This window comes from Bubalus kerabau, chromosome X (genome assembly GCF_029407905.1).
Source record: "Bubalus kerabau isolate K-KA32 ecotype Philippines breed swamp buffalo chromosome X, PCC_UOA_SB_1v2, whole genome shotgun sequence".
Taxonomy (NCBI): Eukaryota; Metazoa; Chordata; class Mammalia; order Artiodactyla; family Bovidae; genus Bubalus; species Bubalus kerabau.
This window is the reverse complement of record NC_073647.1, coordinates 159,887,791-159,915,174: the sequence shown is the minus strand read 5'-3', so window position 1 is coordinate 159,915,174 and position 27,384 is coordinate 159,887,791. Positions and strand designations below refer to the sequence as shown.

The following is a 27,384-nucleotide window of genomic DNA, read 5'->3' as shown; positions in this document are numbered from 1 at the left end:
TAGTCAACATCCAAGCCTGGATGCCTGGGCGATCACAGGAATTGGAGAAGACTCTTGACAGTCCCTTGGACCGCAGGAGATCCAACCAGTCCATCCTAAAGATCAGTCCTGAATATTCATTGGAAGGACTGATGCTGAGGCTGAAACTCCAGTACTTTGGCCACCTGAGGCAAAGAAACAACTCATTTGAAAAGACCCTGATGCTGGGAAAGATTGAAGGCAGGAGGAGAAGGGGGCGACAGAGGATGAGATGGTTGGATGAGTCCCTGTGATGGAGACGGGGCAGGAGGAAGTGGGAACTTACGCTGACGCAGAGGGAGGGGCCACGTCCAAGCGGAAGTGATCTCAGGGCGTTGCGAGCCAACTTGAAAGGAGCGTCGGAAGGCGTGATGCAAAATACCGCAGGCTGCGTGCACGGTGTAGCCGAGGTGGGACTCTGAGCTGGAAACCTTCAGACGCCGTGATCGGGCGGGAAGGACAGACTGACAGTGGACCAGCACAGAGCTGTGAAGGCAGCCGGGGTCTTGGGGAGACTCAGGAGCAGGGCCCACGGGAATCGAGGGGGCCTTTTCAGGGTCCCCAGCCCCAGTGCAGACGAGGGAGCAAGCCAGGGGTGAGACCGCAACACGGACGCTGTTGCTGCCCATGGGCTTTGGGGGTGACCCAGAGGGGCGTGCAGTGGAGATGCCAGGCAGGGGGGTTCCACAGCACGGTGAGGGTTCAGTTCAGGTCAGTCGCTCAGTTGTGTCCGACTCTTTGCGACCTCATGAACTACAGCACGCCAGGCCTCCCTGTCCATTACCAACTCCTGGAGTTTACTCAAACTCATGTCCATCGAGTTGGTGATGCCATCCAACCATCTCATCCTCTGTCGCCCCCTTCTCCTCCTGCCCTCAATCTTTCCCAGCATCAAGGTCTTTTAAAATGAGTTGTTTCTTTGCCTCAGGTGGCCAAAGTACTGGAGTTTCAGCCTCAGCATCAGTCCTTCCAATGAATATTCAGGACTGATCTTTAGGATGGACTGGTTGGATCTCCTGCGGTCCAAGGGACTGTCAAGAGTCTTCTCCAACACCAGCGTTCAAATGCCACCAGGGCTGACACACTTAAAGTCACCGCCCTCCCTGGTCTGTGCTGGGTGGCCTTGGTAGACAGGAAGTTGCATGCCTTGCGTGCATCCTTTCCACCAAGCTCACGTTTCAGAAGGACCGATTCGCTCTCCTAGTGGGAAGAATTCTCCTGTTCTTGGAGGCCCAGCTCCCAGGCCGAGCCGGGGGGCCCACACCGAGAGCCACGTGTGCCCGAGAACACATACGTATGCACCGTGAGCCAAGGGCCTGGTGCAGCTGGTAATGACAGAGGACAGAAGATAGGATCGTGCTCTGAAAGCCAGCGGTGCAGGGAGGCATTTCCCAAAGCGACCGTGGCCCATCCGCTTTTCTGTTTGTTCATTTCCGTGCCCCAGAGCTCAGCGCTCATCGGTCCTGTCGGGAACGTGTGACCTCTGTCATCCACGCGCCTCCGAGAAGCCTATGCTGGACGGGACACCCCGAGCAAAGGCATTCTGTAAAAGTGGGGTTCCAGAAGCGTCGAAGGCTCCTTCGGAACCAGGCACTCGTTACTAGCACATGATTGCTTCCAGGCACTTCGCACAGCATCCTTATCACAGCCCCAGAGTGGTGTGGGGACAGGAGTCTTCCCCACTGGGGTATTCTTCCCCTGCTCTCCAGACCTGTAACTGCACCGTGATGCTCCCAAAAGCATCTGCCAAGCGGAGATGGAGGGACATCCTCTATTAGCACGAATTCCTGAGCAGCACTCCTCAGTGTCATCAAGGTCGTGAAAAAACAAGAGTGTCACACCTAGGAGGAACACGGTGGGACTTGAAGACTAGTGCAGTGTGAGGTCCTAAACGGGACCTGGGATGAGGCAGAGGAGGCTGGTGCAGCCATTAGGAAACCAAATGTACTCTGCAGGGCAGATAGTAGTCGTGACTGTCTTACTCGTGGCAACTGCCCTGTGGTCACGGAAGATGCTGCCATAACGGGTAACGGGTCTAATACAGCTCTCTCTATTAGTACGTCCCCAACTTTGCTGTATGTCCAGGAATTTCCTCTTTTTTTTGATTTATTAACTTTTTTTGGAGTGGCTTTGCAATGTTGTGTTACTTTCTGCTGTACAGCAAACCGAGTCAGCTCTGCGTATACATACCTCCCCTTCTCTTTTGGATTTCCTTCCCATTTAGGTCACCACAGAGCTTGGAGTAGAGTTCCCTATGCTGTACAGCAAGTTCTCCTTAGTTTTTCCATTTCCTACACCATGGGCGTCCCTGCTGGCTCAGTTGGTAAAGAATCTGCCTGCAATTTGCAAGAGACCCAGGTTCGATCCCTGGGTCGGGAAGATGCCCTGGAGGAGGGCATGGCAACCCACTCCAGTATTCTTGCCTAGAGTGTCCTGTGGACAGAGGAGCCTGGTGGGCTGCAGTCCATGGGGTCGCAAAGAGTCTGTCATGAGATCTTATACATACTAAGTGTAGATACGTCTGTCCCAATCTCCCAGTTCCTCCCACCCCCTTCTCCTTCCTTGGTATCCATGGGTTAGTTCTTTATGTTTGTGTCTGTATTTCTGCTTTGCCGAAAAGTTCATCGGTACTGTTTTTATAGATTCCACACGGTAGGAGTGTAATATCCAGGAATTTTCAAAAATTAAAAGTTTATTTAAAGAAAGCTACATCCTTACAGGGCTTCCTCAGTGGCTCAGCAGGAAAAAATCCACCTGCAAAGCAGAAGATGCAGGAGATGTGGGTTCGATCCCTGCATTGGGAAGATCCCCTGGAGGAGCACAACATCTTTACAAGAGATTGGAAATGTATATATGTTTTTATGTTTTAGAGCTCATTTTTTTAAAATTTTATACTGGAGCATAGTTGATTGACAATGTTAGTGTCGTGTACAGCAAAGTGGTTCAGTTGTACATAGACAGAAGCTGAAACTCCAATACTCTGGCTGCCTGATACAAAGAACTGACTCATCAGAAAAGACCCTGATGCTGGGAAAGATTGAGGGCAGGAAGAGAAGGGGACAACAGAGGATGAGATGGTTGGATGGCATCACCGACTCAACGGACATGAGTTTGAGCAAGCTCCAGGAGTTGATGATGGACAGGGAGGCCTGGCATGCTGTGGTCCATGGGGTCGCAAAGGGTCGGACACGACAGACTGACTGAGCTGAACTGTATCAATTCTTTTTTAGATTCTTTTCCCAGATGGTCTTATACAGAGTATCATGTGGAGTTTCCTGAGCTGTACAGTAGATCCTTTTTGCTTATCTGGAATTTTAAATTCAAAGAGTATTACCTGGGCTGCTGTTCTCTTTCGAGCCCTGAGTCTCATAAACAAAGCAAAGTGGTAGTCGCTCAGTCGTGTCCAACTCTATGCTAGCCCGCCAGGCTCCTCTGTCCATGGGACACTGCAGGCAAGAATACTGGGGTGGGTTGTCATGCCCTCCTCCAGGAGATCTTCCTGACTTGAGGTTGAACCCAGGTCTCCTGCACTGCAGGCAGATTATTCTTTATGATCTGAGCCACTTAGAAGCCCTGAGTCTCGTGTGCAGGTTCAAAACAGGCCTGAGAAGAGGCTGTGCTGACTATGGAAACTTTATAAAGCCCTTAGAAGTCAAGACAGATGTTTAGCAGGTGACTGTCGCAAGGCAGCCGTGGAATCGGTGTGACTCCGTGCCATTCTCAGAGCATCTTCTAGGGAAGGATTTACTGTTAAAGATGAAGGAATGGTCTCTGGTCTCCCCAGGGGTGGTGCCCCTAGTTCCCTATCACAGGGCTGCAGGGAGTGGACCTGCATTCCATTTCATCTCCATCCGGGTCAGAAGCCCATCTTCTGCAGAATTGACCTCCTGCCTGCCAAGTGTGGGTTTGCTGCAAAAGCTTAGGATGCAGGAGAGGAAACCCAGGGGTCAAGGGAGCTTCAAGCAGGTCCCCAGGTTAGAGGCAGTGGGGTCAGGCGGGCAGCAGGAGGCAAGGAGTGAAAGGAGTGGCTGGTAGGGTGGGAAAATGGGCTTTGATGGGTCAGGGGCAATGGGGGAGAGTGGAGACAGCAACTGGTGTGTGGGGGGGTGCTGAGGCGTGAACTGGAGCACCACGGGCTGCAGAGGACAGGGCCACGCACACACACGATTGACGGTGTGAGTGTGTCTCTGAGCTCATGTTACTCCTGGGTGAGGCAAGTGTCAGATTGCCATTCCTGACCATTCGAGAGTGAAATGCAACAGTCCCACGCAGATGACACAGAAAGTTAAAGAGTTAGTCGCTCAGTCGTGTCTGAGTCTTTGCGACCCCCATGGACCGTAACCCCGCCAGGCTCCTCTGTCCATGAGATTGCCCAGGCAAGAATACTGGACTGAGTGGTCATTCCGTTTCCCCAGGGGATCTTCCCCACCCAGGGATTGAGCCTGGGTCTCCTGCATTGCAGGCGGATTATTTATACCTTGTGAACCACCAGGGGAGCCCACACAGCGCATAGGATGCATTTAAAAGTTTCTTTCCCCTCCAAGGGTGCTGCACCAGGAAATGTTTGTATCCCCCAAATCACTGTGTGTAGTCACATGTGTGGAAAGAATGTGTGTGTCCCTGGGGAAAGAAATGAATGGGGAGTCCTGCCCTGAGTGGTCATTCCCCTGCGGTGGCAATGGACAAGACGGCCCTCCAGAGGGAAGTGGGTGGTGCACGCATGCAGGGTGTCTCCAGCTATAAAGTAGTTACTATTCTGCAGTTTTGAAAAGCAGCAACTGTTTTGAAACATTGTCAATGCCAGACCTCTCTCCCCACCTTCCCTGGATTTCTCTGTTCTAAGGTGAGGAGTCTGACAGCTGCCAAGTGATGTCTGCAGCAGAGGAAAGAAAGCCAGGTAAGGTTTATGTAAATGATCTAAACAGTGTTTCGAGTTCACAGGAAAGGTTGCTTTTATGGCAGCCCCGATCCTTTCTAAAGCTGGCCGGTAAGCTGAGAATGTGCCTCGGCCGATTTCTCCTTGGAAATATACCCGGCGATGGTGGTTCTGGTTTCACTGAAAGTTCTCCTGAGTTCACACTTCATCATGCGTGGGTGTGAGGGTCTGGAAGCAATGACGCGTGGACCAGGCTCCAACGCTGAGCCCGAAGCGTTCCGTTCTGCGGTGAAATCAGATCCTCTTGTGCGTTTCTCTCTGCACGTGGATAGACTATAGTTAAAACACAGTGCTCTTCACAAGCGTGCGTGTTTGTGCCTTTCTTAAATCTATTGTGTTCATGACAAATAGGGAAAGTGGCAAAGGGAAGGAATTTCAGGAAGGAAGATAGAAGACGTTAAAAAAAAAAATCAGAGTCAGGATATAAAGTTATGCCTGGAGATAGAAGAAAATCCGTCATAAAATAATACAAGAATAACAACTTTGGTGGTAGACCTCGGTATGAATGTTTGCTCTGCTGCTGTCTTATTGGTTATATTTTCATTCGTGTTTATTGTCAACGCTTTCCAATCATGAAGTCATGTTTAACACGGAAAAGAGTATAAGGACTGTTCTGATGAACAGTTTTGCACCCTGCCCTTAGCTTTCGTATTTCACCTCATTTGTTGTAGATCTTTTTAAAGTGTTACTCAGAGTCATCGACCAGGTGGATTGGTCCCAGTCCTCCAGCCCCTCCTTCCCTCCCCACACATAATTAACAATCTTTTTGTGGTCTTTGTTACCCCCTTATGAGCTGTTACACTTTTATTGTGCGTGGGCATCTGTAAATAATACACCAGTATGACTCAACGTGCTTATGTTATGGAAATGACTTCGTAGTATCCCTGTTCTCATGTGTTTGCCTTTTTCCCACAAAATTGTGTTTGAGTTTCAGTCGTGCTGTGAGATGAGGGTATAAATGTGTTAATTTTCAGTGCCAGAAAGATTTTCTTACATGTGCAGTAAATACTTAGACATTATCCTATTATGGGCCCCCCATAATAGTGGCTCAGACAGTAAAGAATGTACCTGCAGTGCAGGAGATCTGGGTTCGATCCCTGGGTCGGGAAGATCCCCTGGAGAAGGGAATGGCAGCCCAACCCAGTCTTCTTGCCTGGAGAATCCCACGGACAGAGGAGCCTGGCGGGCTCCAGTCCATGGGGTCACCAAGAGTCGGACACGACTGAGTGACTAAGCACAGCTCAGTTTGAGGAATAGTGTACAATACACATACCCATGCGAAACACACCCTGTGTGAAAACGCTGAGCATTGCAGCACCCCAGGAAGTTCCCTCGTGTGCCTACCCACTGATCTGAGCCCCCCTCCAAGTCAGCCCTCCCCGCCAGCCACCTGTTCCCAGATTCACGGTGGATTCGCTTGCAAGTTGTCAAACATCCTGTCAATTTCGTCTTACAAAGTCTTCTCTTTGGTGATCAGCTCCTTTCTCCCAGGCGTAGTGTTCTCAAGACGCACCCGTGGTAGGGGGTGTTTAAACAGCTCATCGCTTGTACCAAGGACATTCCTGGCATCAGTAGATAGCGTGTTGGTCTCTCCTGTGGACTGAACAGTGGTGGGTCTCCAGCATTGGGCACTGATGAGTAAAGCTTACGTGAGCAGGTCTATGTGTGGACACATGTATTTTTTTTTCAAATCTTTTTCAAATTTGGCTCTGCCGATTCTTAGTTGTGACATACAGGATCTTTAGCTGAGTGTGGCATGTGACTTTTATTTCTCCGACCAGGGATAGAGCCCAGGGCCCCCTGCATTGAGAAAGTGGCGTCTTAGCCCCTGGACCACCAGGAAAGTCCCTAATTCAGTCTTGACCCCTCTAGCTTCACAGTCACTACTGAAAGCAAGTCATGTGAACCTCCAGATTTTTTTTTCTCAAAAGTCATTTGGCTCTTCTGGGCCCTTGACAACTCCTCATGAATGTCAGGAGTTGCTAGTCAACAAAGCTTGCTGACAGGATCATTAGAATTGCATTCCATCTCTGGATAATCTGCAGACAACTGCGAGCTTGATGATACTGAGTCTTCTAATCTTTAACTGTGATTTACGTTTTCATGTATCTCAATCAGCTTTTAATTCCCTCTCAGCACTGTTTTGTTATTTCAGGGTAGAGGTCTTGCTCCACTTTTGTTCAATTTATCTCCATTTTTCTCTGTTTTATGACGTTACTGTGGATGGCATTTTGGTACTCGAAATTCCGTTTGTTCGGTACCATGCTGTGTAAAAAGACCGACCTTTTGTTTATTGACCTTTGATTCCATACCCATGCTGAATTCACTCGTTAGGATTACTAGTTATTTACTTTTGTCAACCTAGCATGGAATAGATGAGCTGAGAGGATCAGATGGTTGGATGGCATCACCAACTCGATGGACATGAGTTTGAGCAAACTCAGGGAGTTGGTGATGGACAGGGAGGCCTGGCGTGCTGCAGTCCATGGGGTCGCAAGGAGTCGGACATGATTAAGCGACTGAACTGACCTGAGCATAGAATAATGAAAGTATTAAAAATAGTAAAAAGTGTTTATTTGGGGCTGTGCTGGGTCTCTGTTGCTGCACGTGGGTTTGTGGTGAGCAGGGCCTCTAGAGTTGAGGCGCACAGGTATTTTCACTGTGGCTGCTTCTCTTGTTGGGGACCACGGGCTGTAGAGCACACAGGCTTCAGAAGTTGTGGCTCATGGTTTCTCAAGCACAGACTCAGTAGTTGTGAGACATGGACTTAGCTGCCCCCTCAGCATGGTGGGATCTTTCTAGATCAGGGATCGAACCTGTGTCCCCTGCGTTTGCAGGCGGATTCTTCACCACTGAGCCACCAGGGAAGCCCTGTAGTGGCTTGTACATCTCAGCACTTTCTACCCAGAAAAGTATGTCTCTGCACTGATAGACCCTTACCTCTACCTTGTTAATATTCTTACCTTAAGTAATGCAATACACTGTGTTATTGCACCTTGAGCTCCAATACAACCGTGAATAAAGATGAGAGTGAACATTCTCTCCTTTATATCCTTGTCAGAGTGGAAAGCCTTCGGTCTTTCATCAGCAGACTTCCGTAATCTCAATTGGGTCTTGAGTTTATCACAAGCCCTTTCGGTATCTGAGAAGACCCTGATGCTGGGAAAGATTGAGGGCAGGAGGAGAAGGGGATGACAAAGGATGAGACGGTTGGATGGCATCACCGACTCAACGGACATGGGTTTGGGTAAACTCCGGGAGTTGGTGATGGACAGGGAGGCCTGGCGTGCTGCGGTCCATGGGGTCACAAGGAATCAGACATGACTGAGCAACTGAACTAACCTGATTCCAAAAGACTGGCCTTCCCCCTGTCTTCAAAACACACTTTGTGCATACTTAACTTCTATGCCCTCATTCACGTGATGTCTAAAATTACCTTCTGTCCTCAACTCACTTGCCATGGAATTCTATCATTTGGAGCCCAACGGAAGACCCCATTCCTGGGAGAAAATTTCTGATCTCATTCTTTCGGTGACACAGATGCAATGTTTTTTCTCTGTGACATTGGAGTAGGCGATAGTAAATGAAGTTTGCATACGTCCTTAGACCTTTAGTGTTTCTCACGCTTAGTAAGTTTCTTCTCTCACAGCATTGCATTGTTCAGTGAGGAGTAGCAACCACGTCTTCCTCTTTCCTAGGAATCCCCACCAAACTGGGTACCAGGCCTTGTACGCAGTTTAGGGTGGACATTTCATAGTTGGTATTTCATGTATTAATGTTGGCATCTTTAGGCTCTTTTTTTTAATCATGTATATCTTCCAGTGTTCTTATTAAATGATGTTGAAGTATTCATGTTGTGCACAGGGGACCAGATGTAACAGAAGATTCGTGTTCCAGTTTTTTGAAGGTTGACTCCTGACTGATGTTACGTAAAAGTCTTTGTTGGTTCATGGAGAGATTACGTGGGGCTTTGGATCTTTTTTTTTTTTCAATTTTCCTGGTTTTTGCTCCTTTCCTCCCCTTATTCTGGCATACTTCATGGCCCTCTGACTGAACACCACTTCAAATCAGTGCTCAGAAATTTCCAGCATAAAGCCAGACCTCAGAGTGGATGAAGCATCTCTGAATCATATAGGCAGGAAGGAAGACACCTTTGGGGTCCAAGGTCCTGGGAGCCTCAGGAAGTTCCCTGAGCGGGATAGAGCAGGATTCACCTGATTGGTGGTTGCTATGGAAATCAAGGCCCACCCACCCACGCTGGGTGTGATGATGCCCCAGTGGGTAGGGGGAGGACTGGGGGAGTGCTGGGGGGTGGGGGCTGGGGAGACTCAGGTGGTGCTGACCCAGCCCTGTAGTTACTTAGGGCAGGAAGTGTACTAAACCTACCACGTGTACGAAAGTCTGTCAGCAAATGTATAGAGCCACAATCCACCCATTTTAAACTCTTCAGTGAAGTTCCGTTCAGTTCAGTCGGTCAGTCGTGTCCGACTCTTTGCGACCCCAGTGACTGCAGCATGCCAGGCCTCCCTGTCCATCACCAACTCCTGGAGTTTGCTCAAACTCATGTCCTTCAAGTCAGTGATGCCATCCAACTATCTCATCCTCTGTCGTCCCCTTCTCCTCCTGCCTTCAATCTTTCTCAGCATCAGGGTCTTTTCAAATGAGTCAGCTCTTCACATCAGGTGGTCAAAGTACTGGAGTTTCAGCTTCAGCATCAGTCCTTCCAATGAATACTCAGGACTGATTTTCTTTGGGTGGACTGGTTGGATCTGCCTTGCAGTCCAAGGGACTCTCAAGCACCTCCTCCAACACCACAGTTCAAAAGCATCAGTTCTTTGGTGCTCAGCTTTCTTTATGGTCCAACTCTCACATTCTTACATGACTACTGGGAAAACCATAGCTTTGACTAGATGAACTTTTGTTGGCAAAGCCTGGCATGCTGCAGTCTCTGGGGTCACAAAGAGTCAGACACGACTGAGCGACTGAACTGAACTGAGCTGTGTCTTAGTTGCAAGACACAGGATCTTTAGTTGTGGCATGCAAACTCTCAATTGCACCATGTGGGAATCCTAGTTCCCTGACCAGGGATTGAACCCAGGCCCCCCTGCATCGGGAGCTGGAATCTTGCCCACTGATACCACCAAGAACGTCCCAAGACCTGTAGTTCTGCTATGAAGTAAGAAAATCGTATCGTCCTCTTTTTAAAGCCAGGAATTCAACTCTAATCTTTCTTACATGCTTATCCTTTCCTAGAGGCATGAGCTTCAGGACCAAAGGCTGATTTTAACGGTGAGGATCTGCGGAAAATAAGTACCAAGAAGAAAACGTGTGCCAGATATCATTTCCAAAAAATTACAATAAGGTGTATTCATATAAAAATTTGGAATGAAGAGAACAAATCTTAACAGGATGCTTTTGGACAGCGATCATTCAGAAAATGAGGAAGAAGTTGACACATATCCTTTTCACATTCACTTACATGAGCAGATCGAGTCAAGAAACAACACTTAATTTAGGTTTTTATAAGTTTACCTAAAGCCAAAAAGAGAACATATTTATCTGAGAAGAAATGTCACCAAAGTTTTACATCAGTCCTGAGTGAGTCTCCTGAAACACTTTGAAAATATCGATACAACAAATCAAAAGTTTGTTTTCTGTTTTCTTTTTCCATTCTCTTTCACTAAGATTTTCTCATTTGCATATAATCTCCAGAATCTACGATGAACCTGTCTTTTGTTCCCCTCCCCATGTCTTTTTGAATTACTGCTGAAAGGAAAGTTTCCGTATTTAAGAACTAAAGTGTCTTTCTACGTGTTCTTATAATCCCCAAGCTAGGTAAACTGATATAATTTATATTTGTAGCATAAACATTGGGAAATTTTTTTTCCTCCAAAGACTTAAAAAAAAAAAAGTTGTGAGTGATAGAAAACAGAGAGATTTTGCTAAAACGGAAGGGGAAATTATCTGCATAGTTGAAGTCATGCAGACATGTTTGCAGAATGTCTCACGTGAGACCAGGGAGCCCGTGCGTTTCCCTGAGCTATCGCAGAGGAAACTGGTGTCGTGTGACTTGTAACGCCGCTGGAGGATCTTGGTGAGCTATTGTCTACAGATGTCTGATGGAGCAAACAGATCGCTGGAACCCCAGGCTCTCGTGAAATCTCCGCTCAAGCGCTGTTAAGTCGCTCAAGATTTATGACTCCTACATCCAAAGACAGGAACACAAATCTCATTACCCCCATTACTTAACGTAAGACGATTGCAAACACCCTGCCTTGCAGGCGGGCACCAAAGAGTGGTGGCACTCTGAGCATTTAAAATGCTTACCATTGCGTCGGGGGGAGGGATGGAAAATCACTTAAGAGTCCGCATTTTTCACCCGCTCCTAGCGGTGCATCCCACAGAATCACGGGGAAAGTGCGACCACAAATTAAATGGACAGGCTTAGGAATATGGTACTTTCCTCTCGGAATTTTCCAGCATGTTATACATCAGGGGATGTCTACTTCTCACCTAGAGGACTCATATTTCTGGGTTATACAATGGTTTCTGTCTCCTCATGGGTTATGACCTTTTTTTTTTTTTAAGTTGGTGGAAAATTGATTTACAATGTTCTGTTGGTTTTTGTTGTATAACAGTGCGAATCAGGCATAATTACGTGTATGTGGCTTCCTTCTTGAGCCTCCCCTTGGTTTGTCAATACTGGTTTTCCAGATTCCATATCTATGCATTAATAGATGATACTTGTTTGTTTCTGACTTACTTTCCTCTGTATAAGAGGCTTTGGTTCATCTGCGTCACTATAACTGACTCAGATCTGTTCCTTTTCTATGGCTGAGTAGTATTCCATCATGTGTATGTACCATATCTTCTTTATCCGTTCATCTCTTGATGGACGTCTAGGTTGCTTCCATGTCCTGGCTATCGTGAATAGCACTGGAATGAACACTGGGATGTCTTTTAGAATTGTGGTTTTCTGAGGTTGTACGCTTAGCAGTGGGATTAGTGGGTCATGTGGTAGAATTATTCCTAGTTTCTTAAGGAATCTCTATACCATTTCCCATAACGGCCTGTTATCAGTTTACATTCCCACCCACAGTGTAGGAGGGTTCCCTTTTCTCCACATCCTCTCCAGCTTATATTGTTCGTAGACTTTTTGATGATGGCCCTTCTGACCAGTGTGAGGTGATCCCTCACCGTAGTTTGGGTTTGCATATCTCTCGTAATGAGTGATGTTGAGCCTCTTTTTTCATATGTTTTTTGGCCATCTGTACACATTTTCTTTGGAAAATGTCTGTTGAAGTCTTCTGCTCATCTTTTTGGTTGTGTTGTCTTTCTGATATTAAGCTGTATGAGCTGCTTGATTATCTTGGAGATTAATCCTTTGTCAGTTGCTTGAGTATAATCTTGAAGAATCAAACACTTTCAGCTCTTCTCCTGAAAGACACACGATGAAATGAAGAACGAAACGTGCAGTTTTCCACTTCTCCATCTTAGCATTATTTGATTTTGAGATGAGACAGTCCATGGGAGTTGGGAAGGAGCCTAGATGCAGGGAGCATCATGAATCTAGCCTCTGAGGTTTTGCAGTGACCATAGTACACAGTGGTGATGTCACTGTGAGACTTTACGGGAAACATTGTTTTAAATCCATTTCCGGTGAGAATTTGGCCTCTATGTGAAAGCTTCCTCTGATGCTCGTCTAAATGGTGTCGATCTATGGAATAACGGATTTACTCGGAGGGGACACCGCCTGAATGAGGGACACCCCCCAGATCAGGCTCACAACTGAAAAAAAAAATTATTCCAAGAGCTGTAACTTTGCAGAATTTGGCCTTGGTTCACAGAAATCAATGAGAGCTTGGTCCAGGGATGTGAGCAGTAGGGCCAGGTGGGGAGCTGACTTGTGAAAGTCAGCTTGATGCGTGGACAGTCTCCGGTCTCTGGATCTGGGGCAGGCAGTGAGGGGCGTGAGCCTCCCTTTGGAGAGACCATTCATGCTGTCTTCACACGAGCACCACCTGCTTTGGCGAGGCACATGTCTCGTTTTCTCGGGACAAGCTCGTCAGTGCCAGCCTGAGGTCATCTGGGCCCCAGAGTCCACCAGTCCCTTGGTACCCGGAGGAAGAACCACTTCCAGCATCTCAGGGAGTTTGACCGCTTGGTGGACAGTCACGCTCCGTCTCTGTCTGCAGGTTGCTGTACCCGTGGGAGCCGCTGTGAGCCCCTCTGATATGCTGTTTTCTCAAGAAGGTTCAGCAGTGCTGGGGTTTCAGAAGCCTTCGAGCCTCAGCTTGAACCCCTGGGCCTTCTGCCTGCCAACTGAAACTCAGGCTTCAGCGTAGAAACAAAGCTAAACTCCTTCCAGGAGAGAGAGAGAAGAATCCATTCCAGACCGAGTCTCAGGGAGCAGGGCTGTTTAATCACCATCTTATCTACTCGTGGAGTGGACTAAACCTGCTTAGGGTATTCGTAAAACCCGTTCCAAATGGGATCAAGACACTCAGTGCTCATTTATTTTATTCAGACCTCCTTTCTGCGTCTCGTCCTTCCTTCCCTGAGCCTTCACCCCAGACAATGGGACTAAGAGATGCATTTTTTTTGTCCTGTGGAGAAAGAGAATTGGCAGTGAGGTTTCTGACCCAAATTCCTCAAATACATGTCATGTGGGTGCATTCCTGGAAATCCATCATAACATTGAACTCCGTGAATGGAATGAGCAACACTGTATACATGTAATTAAACTTGGAATCTGCCTCTGCAAGCTAAGCTTGAACTGAAATATAAATCACTGTACATTTCTGGGTAAGCAAGAAGTTGTGTCTTGAGGTCATCCCGAATGAATCTTTGGAGGAACTGAGTGCGGCGATAGAGCTGGCTTTCCGGTATGTTTGCGGTCTGGCGTTAGGCTCTCTGATATACAAAAGCCAGGTTCTAGGGAGGCAGAGCGGAAGCCCCAGGGTGGACAGTCAACGTTGAAGTGGGACACGGCAGGACACCTTGTACCGTGAAGCACAGTAGATCTTCCCCTCGCCAGCAACACGCCTGATAACTATTTAGGTTTCCAGGCTGTGCCACGGTGTCTGCAAAAGTGTCTGGAACGCCTGAGCTGCTCAGCAGAAACGGCAGAACTTGTGCCAGGCCCAGGTCCCAATGTGAGAGCTGGAAGCCGTCACGCTCGTCTACATTCTGTTTTGCAATGATGCACATTCTAGAAGGTGCTTATTGATGTTCCGTGAGCTCTAATGTCACATGCTGTATGCTGCATTCCTGGTTGCCCCAGATTTTATATCAGACATTCACAGAACGAGCAGTATCACTTTTATTTTTGACAGGACTTTCTTACAGGTCATTTTCTTTTTTAAAACAAATATTTTGCTATTTATTTATTTATTTTTTGCTGCACGGGGTCTTGGTTGCTGTGGGCAGACTTTTCTCTAGTTGCAGCAAGCGAGGGCTGCTCCCCAGTTGCAGCACGCGGGCTTCTCATCGCAGTGGCCTCTCTTGTTGGGGAGCACAGGATCCAGGGCACCTGGGCTCAGTAGTCGTGGCTCCCGGGCTCCAGGGCACAGACTCAGTGCTTGTGGAACATGGGCTTAGTTGCTCCACAGCACGTGGGATCTTCCTGGACCAGGGATCGAACCAACCCACGTTTCCCTGCACTGGTGGGTAGATTCTTTACCACTGGACCACCAAGGAAGCCCTACATTTATGTTTCTTTAATCTCAGTTTTCATCCCTGTTTCTCCGTTATTCTACTCAATTTTTAAAAATGTTTTTTTTTAATGTCTTTATCTCTGTAGGATCTTAAGTTTCATTATAGCGTACACAGGCTTCATTGCATCATACAGGCATCTTTCCTGTACAGTGAGTTAAGGGCAGCCTTTCATGGGTAACGTGGTGTGTGTGTGTGTCTGTGTATTTGAAATAAACGCTGGGCATCGCTTGTAGTTTGAATTACCGATCAAACCTGCGTATTCTCATCCTTCTAGCTTGGCTTTGGAAAGCTCGTGAGTCGTCGTGAAGTCTGGCCTCCCCTTCAGCGCTAGCTAATGAAATCTTAGTAAGTGGGAGGCATCCAAGCCCTATGCATTTTCTTTTTTCTCTCTTCAGAGTCCGCCAACCAAAGGTGTTCTCAGTATTTACAGGAAGGGATGATAGTTTCTGAGCCTGTTTTCCAATTGCTGTGAACCCGCATCTATTAAACAATGAGGACCTACAATAAGGAACATAGGTTCCCCTAACCATTTCTGCCTTCCTTATTATATTAAGAGCTCTTTGGTGACTGGGAGCATTTGTGTTGGATTCAGATCTCAGTGGGTCTTCCCTGGTGGCTCAGTGGTAAAGAATCCGCCTGCAATGCAGGAGACATGGGTTCGATCCCCAGGTTGGGAAGATCCCCTGGAGAAGGGAAAGGCTACCCACTCCAGTATTCTGGCCTGGAGAATTCTATGGACAGACGAGCCTGGCGGGCTCCATGAGGTTGCAAAGAGTCAGACACCACTGAGCGAAGAACACTTCAGTTTTCTCACATCTGTAAATGACTGCTGGAAAAACCAACAGCTTGACTGTACACAGACGTGTGCACACATACACACACACACACACACACACACACTCTTTTCCAGATTCTTTTCCATCATGATCTACCACAGGGTATTGAATGGAGTTCCCTGTGCTCTACAGTTGGTCCTTATTATTTATCCATCCTGTATATAATTATTTGCCAACTGCAAACGGTCAGTCCATCCCTTCCCCACCCCCTCGGTAGCCACGTATCTATGAAGAAGTCACTTTTTATGAATGACCGAGTGTATTAGACTGGAAAACTTTGAATTATGTTCCCCTAAGGTTCTCAGTAAGTCAGCCTAGAAGCCGCACACTAATAATGACAGAGTTGAGGCTTATAAAATCCATTTAGAAGATTCTGATTTTTTCAGTCATGTTAGAAAAACAGGAGCCTCATTCGCTTTTATCATTTATACTTGTGAACCTCTAATGTATGCATGACCTTGCTATACATGATTAAATCTCACTTTAAGTAGGAAAGGTTAATATTTTAACTCAGTAGTTTAAATGCTAGTAATACTAATGTTGTCTTTCTAAGGGAGAGCTTTTCAAATTCAATTGGAATCTTCTTCACTTTTGTTTCTGCAGTGTTGGGAAAGACTCCTCTAGCGGGGTGGATTATCCTAGATCTAAGATAATGAAAAACCAATATACGTGTGACTTGAATGCATTTGGGGATTTGTTTGAGCAGGCATCCCATTCCTTTTTATCAGTGACTGCTTGGGACACGGTCTCCCAAAGGAAGTGCAGTCAACAAGCTGTGCCTCTTCAGGCTCCACGTCAATGTCATCCGCTTCCCCCGGGCCTGACCAGGTCTCCTCTCCAAGCCCAGAACCAAGAAGGGCAGACCCTGGAGCTCCCACTCTGTGGGCCAGGGGTGTAACTTTAGGACCAGGAGAGCAGGAACAATGGAAAGCAGTGACTCAATCATCCCTCTTGAGTTTGAGCAAACTCAGGAAGATACTGGTGGACAGGGGAGCCTGGTGTGCTGCGGTCCACGGGGTTGCAAAGAGTCAGACATGACTGAGCGACTGAACAACAGCAACCTGAATCTTTAGCATCATTCTCCATAAGTCTCCGGAAGTCCTGGGATGCGTTTACCCATTGCTTTACCTTCTCCGGCTTTAGTAAGAGCGTGTTACGTTGTTCTTGCTGTTGCCACTCTTGTTCAGTCGCTCAGTCATGTCCGACTCTTTGTGACCTCATGGACTGCAACACACCAGGCTTCCCTGTCCATCACCAACTCCCGGAACTTACTCAAATTCTTGTCCATCGAATCATTGATGCCATCCAACCATTTCATCCTCTGCTGTTCTTTCTCCTCCCGCCTTCAATCTGTTCCAGCATCAGGGTCTTTTCTGGTGAGTCGGCTCTTCCCATCAGATGGCCAAAGTATTGGAACTTGAACCTCAGCAACAATCCTTCCAATGAATATTCAGTATTGGTTTCCTTTAGGATTGACCGGCTTGATCTTACAGTCCAAAGACTTTCAAGAGCCTTCTCCACCACCACACTTCAAAAGCATCAATTCTTTGGCACTCAGCCTTCTTTATGGTCCAACTCTCACATCCACACATAACTACTGGAAAAACCATAGCTTTTAGGATAAGCACTTTTCTCAGCAAAGTGATGTCTTTGCTTTTTAATATGCTGTCTATGTTGGTCATAGCTTTTATTCCAAGGAGCAAGCTTCTTTTAATTTCATGGCTGCAGTCACCATCTGCAGTGATTTTTAGAGCCCCCCCCCAAATAAAGTCAGCCACTGTTTCCACTGTTTCCCCATCTATTTGCCATGAAGTGATGGAACCAGATGCCATGATCTTTGTTTTTTGAATGTTGAGTTTTAAGCCAGCTTTATCACTTTCCTCTTTCACCTTCAAGAAGCTCTTTAGTTCCTCTTCATTTTCTGCCACTAGGAGCTTGTCATCTGCATATCTGAGGTTATCGATATTTCTCCTAGAAATCTTGATATCAGGTTGTGATCCATCCAGTCCAGCATTTCTCACAATGTACTCTGTGTATAAGTTAAATAAGCAGGGTGACAATATACAGCCTTGATGAACTCCTTTCCCAATTTTGAAGCAGTCTGTTGTTCCATGTCCAGTTCTAACTGTTGCTTCATGAACAGCATATAGGTTTCTCAAGAGGCAGGTCAGGTGGTCTGGTATTCCCATCTCTTTAAGAATTGTCTGCAGTTTGTTGTGATCCACACAGTCAAAGGCTCTAGCATAGTCAATGAAGAAGAAGTAGATGTTTTTCTGGAGTTCCCTTGTTTTTTCCATGATCCAGTGAATATTGGCAATTTGATCTCTTGTTCCTCTCTGCCTCTTAGAAACCCAGCTTATACATCGGAAATTTCTCAGTTCACATTCTGCCGAAGCCTAACTAGAAGCATTTTGAGTATTACCTTGCTAGCGTGTGAAATGAGCACAATTGTACGGTAATTTGGGCTTCCCTGGTGGCCGGTAAAGAATTGTCTGCAATACGGGAGACCTGGGTTTGATCCTTGGGTTGGGAGATCCCTTGAGGCAAGGAATTGCTGCCCACTCCAGTATTGTCTATGGGGTTGCAAACAGTCGGACATGACTGAGTGACTTGTAAGGTAAGGTACAGTAATTTGAACATTATTTTTCATTGCCTTTCTTTGGGATTGGGATGAAAACTGACCTTTTCCAGACTTGTGGCCACTGCTGAATTTTGCAACTTTGCTGGCTGATTGGGTGCAGCACTTTCACAGCATCATCTTTTAGGATTTGAAATAGCTCCACTGGAATTCCATAACCTAAGTAATGCTTCCTAAGGCCCACTTGACTTCACACTCCAGGATGTCTTGCTTTAGGTGAGTGATCACTCTATCATGATTATCTGAGTCTTAAGAGCTTTTCTGTATAGATCTGTGTATTCTTGCCACCTCTTCTTAGGATCTTCTGCTTCTGTTATGTCCTTACCATATCTGTCCTTTATTGTGCCCATCCTTAGATGAAATATGCCTTGGATATCTCCAGTTTTCATGAAGAGCTCTTTAGTCTTTCCCATTCTATTGTTTTCCTCTGTTTCTTTGCACTGTTCATCAAAGACGATTTCCTGTCTCTCCTTGTTATTCTCTATAACTCTGCATTCAGTTATGTCTTCCTCTTTCTCCCTTGCCATTTACTTCACTTCTTTCCTCAGCTATTTGTATAGCCTCCTCAGACAACCACTTTGCCTTCTTGCATTTCTTTTTCTTGGGGATGGTCTTGATCACTGCGTCCTGTAGAGAGTGTTACGAAGCTCTGTCCGTAGTTCATCAGGCACTCTGTCTACCAGATCTAATCCCTTGAATCTGTTCATCATCACCACTGTATAATTGTAAGGGATTTGATTTAGGTCATACTTGAATGGTCTAGTGGTTTTCCCTACTTTCTTCAATTTAAGTCTGAACTTAGCAATGGGAGCTCATGATCTGAGTCACGGGTCCACGTCTTGTGTTTGCTGACTCTGCATAATCTCTCCATCTTTGACTGCCAAGAATATAATCAATCTGATTTCAGTATTGACTATCTGGTGATATCCATGTGTAGTGTCATCCCTTGGTCACTGGAAAAGGGTGTTTGCTATGAACAGTGTATTCTCTTGACAAAACTCTGTTTGCCTTGGCCTTGCTTCATTTTGTACTGCAAGGCCAAACTTACCTGTTAATTCCAGGTATCTCTTGACTTCCTACTTTTGCATTCCAGTCCCCTATGACGAAAACAACATCTTTTATTGTATTAGTTCTAGAAGGGCTTGTACGTCTTCATTGAAATGGCTCGTTTTAGCTTTTTCCGCATCAGTGGTCAGGGCATAGACTTGGATTACTGTAATATTGAATGGTTTGCCTTGGAAACGAACAGAGATTATCTATCATTTTTGAAGTTGCTCCCGAGTACTTCATTTTGGACCCTTTTGTTGACTATGATGGCTACTCCATTTCTTCTAAGGGATTCTTGCCCAGAGTAGTAGATATAATGGTCTTCTGCATTAAATTCACCCATTCCAGTCCATTTAAGTTCACTGATTCCCAAAATATCGACGTTCACTCTTGCCATTTCCTGCTTGACAACTTTCAATTTAGCTTGACTCATGGACCTAACATTCCAGCTTCCTGTGTGATATTGTTCTTGACAGCATCGGACTTGACTTTCACCACCAGACGCATCCACAGCTGAGCATCATTTCCGCTTTGGCCCAGCCAATTCATCCTTTCTGGAGTTGTTAGTAATTGCCGTCTGCTCTTCCCCAGTTGCATATTTGGACAGCTTCCAACCTGGGGGGCTCATCGTCTGGGAGTATCTTTTTGCCTTTTCATACAGTCTACGAGGTCCTCACAGCGAGAATCCTGGCATGGATTGCTATTTCCTCCTCCAAGGGACCACATTTTGTCAGAACTCTTCACTATGACCCGTCCCTCTTGGGTGGCCCTGTGCAGCATGGTTACAGCTTCATTGCATTACACAAGCCCCTTCTCCATGACAAGGCTGTGATCCATGAAAGGTATATTAAAAAAAAAAAAAAATTCAGACAACAACTCGGGAGTTAAACTAGATTACATTAGAGAAAAATCAAAATGTTCTCCGGCTTTACTGAGAGAGAATTGTTGTTACGAATAACATAACAGTAACTATAATAATTGCTTATACCCACGTATACCTGATGTGTGTGTGCTGAAAAATTTTGGGTGACATAGAACATAACGTTATCTGGACTGTCTAAATACCGAGTGTTTACTTTACCTAACTACATGCTGAATAGGGAGTTGTTCTGTTTAATACGCAAAATGCTTTCAGTATTTAAATATCATATCCATACGACCCCAAAGAGTAAGGCTGCTTAATAATTTCCACTGGTTTTTCATGGAATGAGGTGAATCCAATGAATAACTTGGTCGCAGTGTACACTTTGACATGCAAGTGAATTCCTGGCACCCATGATGATCGTGACGAAGAACTTCTGAAGAACCTCATGTACACTGGAAGGCTGGAGAAGCCTGAAAGAGTCCTTGATGATTTACAGTACAAAGGCTCTTGTTATTCTTTTAAATACCCCTTGAAGAAAGGCCAGATAGCAGAGGGCAGGTTTCATCTCAATTTGTATCCATGTCCTCTCTAAGCATCTTATCTCTGGCAGCATTTTGTGAAATTACAGGACGTACAATCTGCGTGAAGACATGATTCAGAGAATGTCGGGGAAATTTACCTGTCCTCTGTTAAACTGCCTCTGGCATATTACTTCATGAGCCCCAAAAATAAGTTAAGAGCTTTACAAGGGTTACATGCCAGGACTCATCCTATTTATACCAGTTTGGGTGCCATAGAGGTAAGAAACACTGATGGATGTTTTCTGACTTTAGCTATATCTAGTTTGACATGATTGCTGAAATGTAATTCAGCAATATGTATTATATTTACTCGGTTTTTTTTTTTTTTTGGTTAGTTGGTTGGGTTTTTCTTAATCAGGCCAGTATGCATCAGATCAGATCAGATCAGTCGCTCAGTCGTGTCCGACTGTTTGCGACCCCATGAATTGCAGCACGCCAGGCCTCCCTGTCCATCACCAACTCCCGGAGTTCACTGAGACTCGTAGGCTATTGTACCACATATCATGGTGTATGCCAAAATGTTAATGCTGTTTTTTTCTCTTCAAAGTCTCAAGGATTGGATTGTCCCAGCTTGCATGTCTATTATTGTTGTTCAAGAAGAAGTTACTGAAATGAGTTAGTGTCTGCGTGTTCAGTTGCTCAGTCGTATCCGATTGTTTGTGACCCCATGGACTGTAGCCCGCCAAACTCCTTTGTCCATGGTATTCTTCAGGCAAGAATACTGGAGTCTGTTGCCACTTCCTCCTCCAGGGGATGTTCAAGACCCAGGGATCGAATCTGTGTGTCCTGCATTTCTTGCATTGCAGGCAAATTCTTTACCACTAAGCCCTTGGGGAAGCCCCAACATCTGCTTCTAGTCAGATTGAAATAATCCCCCCACTGGAAGCTGGGGTTAACTGACCCTGTCATCTGCCACTTTGAGAAGCTTTATCAGGGTGAGAGTGGCCCCCTATTCAGATACTAACCTAACATTCTAGGGAAAGTCTTTCTGCTCATAATATGCCCACTTTGATGTCATGTAACTTCATTCAAGATAACAGATTGTGATCTGAATTAGAATGGAGATTTTTAACTTCTATAGTATATGTATTACTCACCAAAAAATGTTACCAGATCATTCCATGTCTTTCTATTCTGGTCAAATTAAGTCTGGAACGTCCTGTCCTTATTAGCGTTGTTCAGTCGCTCAGTTGTGTCCGACTCTTTGCAACCTCATGGACCACAGCACGCCAGGCCTCCCTGTCCATCACCAACTCCTGGAGCTTACTCAAACTCATGGCCATCGAGTCGGTGATGCCATCCAACCATCTCATCCTCTGTCGTCCCCTTCTCCTCCTGCCTTCATTCTTTCCCAGCATCAGGGTCTTTTCCAATGAGTTAATTCTTCAGGTCAGGTGGCCAGAGTGTTGGAGCTTTAGCCCTGGGAGGCAGTCCTGAGCACAAACCTTGGAGATGTGACTCCGAGGAAAGAGGGAGCTCAACTCTGAGGCATCAGCTCCTTTCAGCCAGTGGTTGGGCCAGTGTAGGAGGCCTTTATCCCCTGGCACTTGCAGAGTAGACCCAGGTGGCCTGGGAAAGTCCTGCGCCAAGGGCACATTGATGCTGGAAGACGGGTGGACAGACGAGAGCAGTGTGCATGAAAATCGTCAGGACTAAGGAAATATAGGAGTGGGATGTCTGTATCTGTGACTGTGTCTATGTCTAATTGTATGTATATCTACATTTTCGTATGTAATTGTATCTAAGTCTGTAACTATTTCTGTAACTGTACCTGTATCTGTATCTGGAATTGTATCTGTATCTGCATCTGTAATTGTATCTGTATCTAAATATATAACTGTCTGTGTCTGTTACTGTACCTATATCTACATCTGTAATTGTATCTATATCAGCATCTGTAATTATATCTATAACTGAGTCTATAACTATATCTCTAACTGTATCTATATCTGTATCTGCATCTATATTTGTCAGTCAGTCAGTTCAGTTGCTCAGTTGTGTCCGAGTCTTTGCGACCCCATGAATCATAGCACGCCAGGCCTCCCTGTCCATCACCAACTCCCGGAGTTCACTCAGACTCACATCCATCGAGTCAGTGATGCCATCCAGCCATCTCATCCTCTGTCGTCCCCTTCTCCTCTTGCCCCCAATCCCTCCCAGCATCAGAGTCTTTTCCAATGAGTCAACTCTTCACATGAGGTGGGCAAAGTACTGGAGTTTCAGCTTTAGCATCATTCCTTCCAAAGAACACCCAGGGCTGATCTCCTTCAGAATGGACTGGTTGGATCTCCTTGTAGTCCAAGGGACTCTCAAGAGTCTTCTCCAACACCACAGTTCAAAAGCATCAATTCTTCGGCACTCAGCTTTCTTCACAGTCCAACTCTCATATCCATACATGACCACTGGAAAAACCATAGCCTTTACTAGACGGACCTTTGTTGGCAAAGTAATGTCTCTGCTTTTGAATATGCTATCTAGGTTGGTCATAACTTTTCTTCCAAGGAGTAAGCGTCTTTTAATTTCACGGCTCTATATCTAAATATATAACTATCTATGTCTGTTACTATACCTATATCTGTATATGTAATTGTATCTATATCAGCATCTGTAATTGTATCTATATCTAAGTCTGTAACTATATCTGTAACTATACCTATATCTGTAATATATCTATATCTGCATCTGTAACTGTGTCTGTATCTAAGTATATAACTATCCATGTCTGTAACTGTACCTATATCTGTAAGCATATCTGTACATTTGTATATTTACACACAGATATGTCTGCATATATGAATCCACATACCCATTATGACTCGGTTTAAAAAAAAATCCTAAGAAAACAGAAAATGTACAGGTTTTACAAAACACTTTCATACACAAAACTGCATAACAGCAGTACAGATTGACCCCCCCCCAATCATTTATAAGTTGATTCATGTGTACATTGATGAAAAAAAGAGGATTGTGTAAAGTGAGACCCAGATCAAAGGGAAACTTGTAACAGAACTAACTGTCACTTGTCTACCACGTAATGAAAAGGTGAGTTCCATATGGCAAAGCCTGCAACAGACCTATTTATATCCACCTAAACTTTCCTTATTACCATGGAAAAGACTGAATATCAATGAACTACATCTTCAGTGTAAGAAACTAGAAAACGTAATTGGAAAAGCAAAGGAAGACATCTGGTTTCTGGTTCCACACGAAAGGAGAAAAATCAACAGCTCTTCTCAAACCCATGACAGAGAGGAAGACACGAGTGTCCCCAGCATTGATGAATTGCCAGAGGCTCACGTGGACAAGTCCAGGGGTATGCGGGGTGGGGGGTGCAATTTTCCGGGCACTCACTGCAAGGAACTCGATTAGGTTTTTACAGTAAATACTGGAGAAGGATGGCCTCGCGATTCCAGCAGGAGGAAGGGGAACTCAGATAGCAGCAATCAGTAGTGTGTAAGTCACATCTGCTGGCTGCTTCGTCCAGCAGCGGAGGACGCATGCTTCTCGGGTTCACGTGCAATCACTCCCCAGGCAGACCCTATTCTGAGCTATAAGCACAAACTTACAGGGATGGAAATCATACAGTACCTGCTTTCAGGACACAGCAGAATTAAACTAGACATCGGTAACAGAAAGATAGCTGGAAAACCCCACATACCTGGAAATGAGCACACCTCTAAATCACACAGAGGTAAAAAGAAATTTCAAGAGAAAGTTTAAAGTATTTTGAACTAGCTGGAAATGAAAACACCCCTTATCAAAATTTGTCAGATGCGAGGCAGGCAGTGCTTAAAGGAGAAATTCAGTTCAGTTCAGTTCAGTCGCTCAGTCATGTCCGACTCTTTGTGACCCCATGAATCGCAGCACACCAGGCCTCCCTGTCCATCACCAACTCCCAGAGTTCACTCAGACTCACGTCCATCGAGTCAGTGATGCCATCCAGCCATCTCATCTTCTGTCGTCCCCTTCTCCTCCTGCCCCCAATCCCTCCCAGCATCAGAGTCTTTTCCAATGAGTCAACTCTTCGCATGAGGTGGCCAAAGTACTGGAGTTTCAGCTTTAGCATCATTCTTTCCCAGAAATCCCAGGGCTGATCTCCTTCAGAATGGACTGGTTGGATCTCCTTGCAGTCCAAGGCACTCTCAAGAGTCTTCTCCAAATTAGAGCACTGAATATATACATTAGGAAGGAGGAAAGATCTAAACTCAGTAACCGAAGTTTTTAGCTGAAGAAAAGAAATAGTAAGAATCAGCATAAACCAATGAAAATAGGAAAACAATTATTAAAACTAAAAGGATAATAAGGAAATTCTGTGAATGACTCGACATCCACACGTTTGGTGACCTAGATGAAATGAACCAATTCCTTGAAAGATACAGTCTTCCCAAATTTACATAAGAAGAAAGAGATGGCGTGAATAGGCCTAGCTGTCCTAAATAAATTGAATCAATAATTAATAACAATAACTTTCCAGAGCAGAAAGCAGCAGGCGCAAGTGGGTTCCCTGGTGAACTTTACGAAACTCTGTCAGAGGACAGAAGCAGAAGGAATACTTCCTCACTCATTCTGTGACGACCAGAGACATCACAAGAAAACTGGAGATAAATCTCTCTCCCATGAACATAGATGCAAAATCGTTAGGACAATGTTAGTGAGTCAAATATAAAAAAGTATAAGAAGAATTATACTCCATGAACAAGTGGGAATTTTCCTGCAGTGAATCCAATGTGGGTTCAGTATTCAAAAATTAATGTAGTTCATGACATTAACACTTTGGGAAAAAAAAAAAAAAACACACGTGGTTCTATGAATCAGTGGATGCACAGAAAACATTGAACAAAATCCAACACATAGTCATGATAAAAGCTCTCAGTAAACGAGCAGTATAGATGGACTTCAACTTGATAAAAAAAAAGTATTCATAATAAAGCAGAATAAATGATTAAAGACTGACAATTGCTAAAATAGTGTAAATAATAGCAATAATTAATGTCATAAATACATCCAGATGCTATTCCATTGAAGTTAATTTTTTTTCAGAAGGTTCGATTAGAAAATTAGATGAAGCAAAAGTGCATGAGGTTATGAATCAAAATAGCAATGTAATCATATATTAAAGAGATGGAAAGAATCACGAGAACATATTTTGTACCCTGCTGCTGCAATGTGCTTGAGAGTTCTGAAGAGAATGGCTGATTTCTTGAAAAAATATCCCAAAGAGGCAGAAAACTGAATCCACAGGTAATCAAGGAGGGTGTTGGAAAAGCAACTTAAAGAGACGCAGGTTTTTAAAAAATAATACTCATCAGACCCAGATGGTATTACAGCCGGAGTCTATTTGAGCTTTAAGGTACAAGTCATTTCTATGTAATGAAAACTTTTCTAGGCTGTAGGAATAAAACCTGGGAAACAGTCCAGTTTTATGGTATGGGTGTAATTTTAGTGCTGAAACTTGCCAAAGTACAAAATCATTGAACACATTCTATAATATGTATGATTATTGTGTATGATTTGATGCAAAAACTTATGGATTCTTAGTCAGTAGAGTCTAAGATAGTCAAGAAGATGCCTGACATTTTCAGTCCAGGATGCAAAGGTGATTGAGGCTCTTCCTCCATAACAAACTAAAGGATAAACCATGCGTTCATTTCCGTGGTAGCTCATGACTCAAAGCCTGAGATATGTTCAGTAGCTGCTCCTGAGTCAAGTCTGAGATAGGACTAGAGGAGAACAGCCTAATCACGAAGAAGACTACTTACCACCACTTATCATCAGAAAGGAGGAATAAACTAGTTCTATTAAAAATAGGAAAAACAAAAAAACCAGGGGTATGTGCTATCCAGGGATATATGATTAAACGAAATCAGTCCTGAATATTCATTGGAAGGACTGATGGTGAAGCTGAAACTCCAGTCCTTTGGCCACCTGATGCAAAGAGCTGACTCATTTGAAAAGACCCTGATGCTGGGAAAGATTGAGGGTGAGAGGAGAAGGGGACAACAGAGGATGAGATGGCTCGATGGCTTCACCAACTTGACGGACATAAGTATGAGTAAGCTCTGGGAGTTGGTGATGGACAGGGAAGCCTGGCGTGCTGTGGTCCATGGGATCGCAAAGAGTCGGACACGACTGAGCGACTGAACTGAACTGATGTGATACCACCATTCCTAGCCATCATTGCTTTGAAGCATTAAATCACAAATGCCAGAAAAAAATCAATTATTTTACATATTTTAAGTTACAGAAAAGTTTAGCATGCAGACACTGATACTGTATATCTAATTTTTTTAAATTAAAAGTATTTAACAATTTGTAAGATAAGCTATTAGAATAAATGATGCAAGTCACATATAAAGCTTTCTCTCTATTCTAACCATATGCAATAGGAAGTGAGGAAAAACTACACTGTATTCATAATAGCAGCCAAAATGACAGAAAGCCTAAGAAAAACATTATTATAATACATTTATTATATACAAACATGGCTTCATTTTCTTAGTCATTCTCTCTCTCTACATACCGCATGCATATAATATACATCTTATATAAGGTATTTTTCTAATATATTTTTATGTAAGTACTTCAGTATAGCATATACAATATATTTATGAACATATATGTACTCTATATGCTTAGTCATTCAAGGCATGTCCGACTCTTTGTGACCCCATGGACTGTAGCCCACCAGGCTCCTCTGTCCATGGGATTCTCCTGGCAAAAATACTGAAGTGGGTTGCCATGCCCTC

The 27,384-nt window shown here is 44.9% G+C and overlaps 1 long non-coding RNA gene across 1 annotated transcript in view; it reads left to right on the top strand.

Moving 5' to 3' along the window:
- Window positions 1-341: 341 nt before the first annotated feature.
- Window positions 342-27,384, top strand: part of LOC129639018 (uncharacterized) — a 49,726-nt gene continuing 22,683 nt past the window's right edge. Inside the window, exons 1-2 of the long non-coding RNA XR_008708132.1 lie at window positions 342-428; window positions 4,862-4,915. This is a non-coding gene — a long non-coding RNA (uncharacterized LOC129639018). The remainder of the gene's footprint in view (window positions 429-4,861; window positions 4,916-27,384) is intronic.